Genomic DNA, 6,000 nt, shown 5'->3' on the forward strand with positions numbered 1-6,000 from the left:
CAATAAAGTGTGAATTTATATGTACATGTAGAGGGGAGAAAGAATTGGGACTGGAAGGAGATCGCTTCAAGAATATATCAATAAATTAAACCAAGCTGTGACTTGACGGCAATTCCACTCTAGTTGGGGAGACGCACACCATGGCAGATCTGGATCCTGAGGCAGAGGCTGGGCGGCCTCTTGTCCGGGGCCTGGATGCTCCATGGGCCCACAGAAGGCTTCTCTTGACTCTCACTCTCTCTCCACCATGCCTTCTTGCATCTCCCTTTGGAGTGCTTCTCTGCTGCTTGCTTTCCTTCTTTCTTTCAATACAACTGCCATTGAGACCCTTGTTGTCCTCACCTGGATCTCTGCAATAACCTCCTGGCTGGCCCTGGATCACCTTTGTGGTCCCAGCCCAGCCTCTGCTCCAGAACTTACTGTGGATATATTCCAAGGACTGACTCCACTGGCTGGTCTTCAAGGCAGACTGTGATCTTGCCCTTCTAAGCACATTTGACCTCACTCCCCTCCTCTGCAAGTTGACCCTTGCTGGCTAACGAGGGTGCCCTTCTTTCTCCCCATCACAAATCGTGGGCTCATTTAAGTCTCTATTTCCTCTTGCTTTTTTGAAAATCACAGGGCCACCTAGAATCCTACCAATCCTAATGTATGGAATTGTAGTTAAGAACATGGGCTTTGGGGTTAGAGATATCTGTGTTAAAATTATGTAATTACCCCTTGGCTGGCTGTTTAACTTTAGGGTTATTTAACTTATTTAATTTCACAGTCAAAGCTACTGCATGTAAGGTGAAAATGCTGTTAATAGCAATGTCCAAGTGTTGGCAGAAGGGTGACATGGTAAATAGTCCCATGAAAGGCACTTTGCATGGAGTCTGGGAAGTCAGAAGGACACAGATGTGGCAATAGTTATTGCTATCATCCCCTCTTTAAGGTGCATCCCACACCTGCCTTCCTCATGGGGCTTCTTTGCCACATCGAGCTACACAGTGTGAATGAAAAATGTTGCCTTCCATACCAGTAAACCAAGGATGTTGCAGCTATCAGGCCATCACATTACAGCTGCTCCAATGGTGAGCCTTGAGGGAACTCATGATGGAGACAAAAGGGATGCCCACTACCAAGCCCTCAGCCACTACAGTCACACCCAACTGTGTACCTAAGAGGGCTCAGGATGTTAACTGCTTGATGAAGCACTCTTCATTCCAGAGAAACGCACAGTTTGCCCATCATCACTGACACCAGGTGGCTCCTGGATTGAAGGAATGTGGACCCTACACACGCCCTGAACCTTATCAGCAACTCCATCCCTGGATTGTAAGACTCCTCACAATCTCTGCCCCCCTCCCCGCCGAGGTGGGGCACATGGTTTTGAGGGCATTATGCTGATCTGGCCCCCTTCTCTGGCAAAGCAATAAAGCAATTCTTTTCTACTTTACCCAAAATAATTACTTGGAGTAGGAAATCCAGGCTGGCTGAGGCAGGAGGAAGAAGGGAGTGGTCTTGGCAGCTGCTAGGATGGTCCTGCTATTGCACTCCCACCTTGGAGTTCCAACTACCAGGACTGTGTACGGCCAGGGTGCAGCCTTTCTAGGCAAGGGTCCCAGGCAATCTAGCCTCCACTCTCTCAAAAGAAGCTGATTTTGACAAAACCTTGGAACATTCAGTCAAACCAGGAGAACCTCCTGGGGCCATGCCCAAGTTAGAACCACAAAAATTTGGAGTCAAATTTGGCCTCTGTACTTGACACTAAATTAATAAATCTCAGAGACAGAGCTTTGTAGGAAGTAAAAAAAGGAATAGCTTTATTGTTTCCCAGGAAAATGGGGGAATCACAGTTGGCTAATGCCCTCAAACTGGGTCCCAAGCCAGGGGAGTTTGTAAGGAGCCTTATAGTCCAGGCATGGGGGTGTTGATAAGGATCAGGGTGCATGCAGGGCCCACATTCTTTCAATCCAGAGATCACGTGGTGTCAGTGATGGTGGGCAAACTGTGACTTTCTCTGGAATGAAGAGTGCTTCATCAAGTCTTCCATTTGGTGGAGGTTTGGGCTTCCCTGGTGGCTTAGAGGTTAAAGCATCTGCCTGCAATGTGGGAGACCAGGGTTCGATCCTTTGGTCAGGAAGATCCCCTGGAGAAGGAAGTGGCAACCCACTCCAGTATTCTTGCCCGGAGAATCCCATGGAGAGAGGAGCCTGGTAGGCTACAGTCCATGGAGTTGCAGAGTCAGACACGATTGAGCTACTTCACTTTCACTTTAGTTCTACAGAAGATCTCAAAGATAATGTTATGTGTATCTCTTGAGGGGGAACCAGGGCCCTGCCCTAGGCTACACTATTTTTTCTTGGCTGTTCTTCCCTTGTCTCTGCATGCCCTCCCTTACCTGATAAGCAACTGTTTGAACTGTCCTTTGAAACTCAGGGGCACTAAGCGCAGGCGGTGGAGGCAGCTGTTTGTTTCCCAGGCAAACCATTCAATATCACAGTAATCCAAGTCTGCGCCCCAACCAGTAATGCTGAAGAAGCTGAAGTTGAATGGTTCTATGAAGACCTACAAGACCTTTTAGAACTAACACCCAAAAAAGATGTCCTTTTCATTATAGGGGACTGGAATGCAAAGGTAGGAAGTTAAGAAACACCTGGAGTAACAGCCAAATTTGGCCTTGGAATGTGGAATGAAGCAGGGCAAAGACTAATAGAGTTTTACCAAGAAAATGCACTGGTCATAGCAAACACCCTCTTCCAACAACACAAGAGAAGACTCTACACATGGACATCACCGGATGGTCAACACCGAAATCAGATTGATTATATTCTCTGCAGCAAAAGATGGAGAAGTTCTATACAGTCAACAAAAACAAGACCAGGAGCTGACTGTGGCTCAGATCGTGAACTCCTTATTACCAAATTCAGACTCAAATTGAAGAAGTAGGGAAAACCGCTAGACCATTCAGGTATCACCTAAATCAAATCCCTTATGATTATACAGTGGAAGTGAGAAATAGATTTAAGGGCCTAGATCTGATAAATAGAGTGCCTGATGAACAATGGAATGAGGTTTGTGACATTGTACAGGAGACAGAGATCAAGACCATCCCCATGGAAACGAAATGCAAAAAAGCAAAATGGCTGTCTGGGGAAGCCTTACAAATAGCTGTGAAAAGAAGAGAAGCGAAAAGCCAAGGAGAAAAGGAAAGATATAAGCATCTGAATGCAAAGTTCCAAAGAATAGTAAGAAGAGATAAGAAAGCCTTCTTCAGTGATCAATGCAAAGAAATAGAGGAAAAGAACAGAATGGGAAAGACTAGAGATCTCTTCAAGAAAATTAGAGATACCAAGGGAACATTTCATGCAAAGATGGGCTCAATAAAGGACAGAAATGGTATGGACACAACAGAAGCAGAAGATATGAAGAAGACATGGCAAGAATACACAGAAGAACTGTACAAAAAAGATCTTCATGACCCAGATAATCACAATGTTGTGATAACTCACCTAGAGCCAGACATCCTGGAATGTGAAGTCCAGTGGGCCTTAGAACGCATCATTATGAACAAAGCTAGTGGAGGTGATGGCATTCCAGTAGAGCTATTTCAAATCTTGAAAGATGATACTGTGGAAGTGCTGCACTCAATATGCCAGCAAATTTGGAAAACTCAGCAGTGGCCACAGGACTGGGAAAGGTCAGTTTTCATTCCAATCCCAAACAAAGGGAATCCCAAAGAATGCTCAAACTACTGCACAATTGCACTCATCTCACACGTTAATAAAGTAATGCTCAAAATTCTCCAAGTAATACGTGAACTGTGAACTCCCTGATGTTCAAGCTGGTTTTAGAAAAGGCACAGGAACCAGAGATCAAATTGCCAACATCCACTGGATCATGGAAAAAGCAAGAGTTCCAGAAAAACATCTATTTCTGCTTTATTGACTATGCCAAAGCCTTTGACTGTGTGGATCACAATAAACTGTGGACAATTCTGAAAGAGATGGGAATACCAGACCACCTGACCTGCCTCTTGAGCAATCTGTATGCAGGTCAGGAAGCAACAGTTAGAACTGGACATGGAACAACAGACTGGTTCCAAATAGGAAAAGGAGTACGTCAAGGCTATATATTGTCACTCTGCTTTTTTAACTTATATGCAGAGTACATCATGAGAAATGCTGGGCTGGAAGAAATGCAAGCTGGAATCAAGATTGCCGGGAGAAATATCAATAACCTCAGATATGCAGATTATACCCCCCTTATGGCAGAAAGTGAAGAGGAACTCAAAAGTCTCTTGATGAAAGTAAAAGAGGAGAGTGAAAAAGTTGGCTTAAAGCTCAATATTCAGAAAACGAAGATCATGGCATCTGGTCCCATCACTTCATGGGAAATAGATGGGGAAACAGTGGAAACAGTGTCAGACTTCATTTTTGGGGGCTCCAAAATCACTGTAGATGGTGATTGCAGCCATGAAATTAAAAGACGCTTACTCCTTGGAAGGAAAGTTATGAACAACCTAGATAGTATATTCAAAAGCAGAGACGTTACTTTGCTGACTAAGGTCCGTCTAGTCAAGGCTATGGTTTTTCCATTGGTCATGTATGGACGTGAGAGTTGGACCGTGAAGAAGGCTGAGCGCCGAAGAATTGATGCTTTTGAACTGTGGTGTTGGAGAAGACTTTTGAGAGTCCCTTGGACTGCAAGGAGATCCAACCAGTCCATTCTGAAGGAGATCAACCCTGGGATTTATTTGGAAGGAATGATGCTAAAGCTGAAACTCCAGTACTTTGGCCACTTCATGCGAAGAGTTGACTCATTGGTAAAGACTCTGATGCTGGGAGCGATTGGGGGCAGGAGGAGAAGGGGACGACAGAGGATGAGATGGCTGGATGGCATCACTGACTCAATGGACATGAGTCTGAGTGAACTCTGGGAGTTGGTGATGGACAGGGAGGCCTGGCGTGCTGCGATTCATGGGGTCACAGAGTCGGACATGACTGAGCGACTGAATTGAACTGAACTTGAAACTCAGGGAAGGAGACACAGAAAGGCTTTTGTGACCAGGAACCCCATAGGGTCCTGCTTGGTTTCATTACTACTTAGTCTTTCTTGCAAAAACTCCTATATATCCTGTCTCCCGCCTTGTCTCTTCAGAGCAGACTCCCAGAGCTATCTGAGATGTTATGTTCTGGGCTGAAGTCTTTAGAATGTCCACTGAATAAAATGTAATTCTCAACTTTCAAGTTGTGTGTTTTTTTCTGTTGACCAGAGCAATCAAGTCCTCATGCACTGAGGGCACCCACTTTGGCCTGAATTATTCCCCTTGTGATGATGACATTAGATATTATCTTCATGATATAGAGTGCCCTCTCTCTCACTTTTAAGAACAGATTTTGTGGGCTTTCATCATGCTCCTTTTGTATGCCCATGGCACTTGTAAAATTTTCTGGTTGGAGTTGAGGGAACCTGGGGGGAGTGGTTCTCCATGCACAGTAAACCCAGGTCCTCTGGATTCAGGCTCCTATGAGCCCTACAGCTCTTTAGACTTGTGGCCACCCCTACCCACCTTCTTGGAGGGTTGCTGCAAGCTGGACAGATCCCAGAGCTGGAGTTGTACAGAGCAGGACTAAGTTGACTTAAAAAAGTAGTCACAGCCTGAAAGTAGAGAGTTATTTTATTTGTGGGAAAATCTTAGAACTTCAAGCCTAGGACACAGCATCTTAGTAGCCCTGAGAAACTGCTCTGAGGTGGGGGGTGGGGGTAGGGGAAGAGGAGGAGGAGGAGTCTGTTTATACAGATTTTGCAACATAGGGGACAGGCAGTCTGAACATCAAAGATTATTGTTAAGTAAGAAAAACCAGATATCAAGTTAAGGAATTTAGTGTTCTTCTACGTACGGAAAGATGCAAGAGTCTGGGATTATTGAAATATTTCCTTTCATATGCATCTCAGCTATTTGAGGCCAGCATCCTGCATTTTTACAGAGGTATTCTTCTCTTTCTTGAATTCTTT

This window comes from Capricornis sumatraensis, chromosome 10 (genome assembly GCF_032405125.1).
Source record: "Capricornis sumatraensis isolate serow.1 chromosome 10, serow.2, whole genome shotgun sequence".
Classification (NCBI taxonomy): domain Eukaryota; kingdom Metazoa; phylum Chordata; class Mammalia; order Artiodactyla; family Bovidae; genus Capricornis; species Capricornis sumatraensis.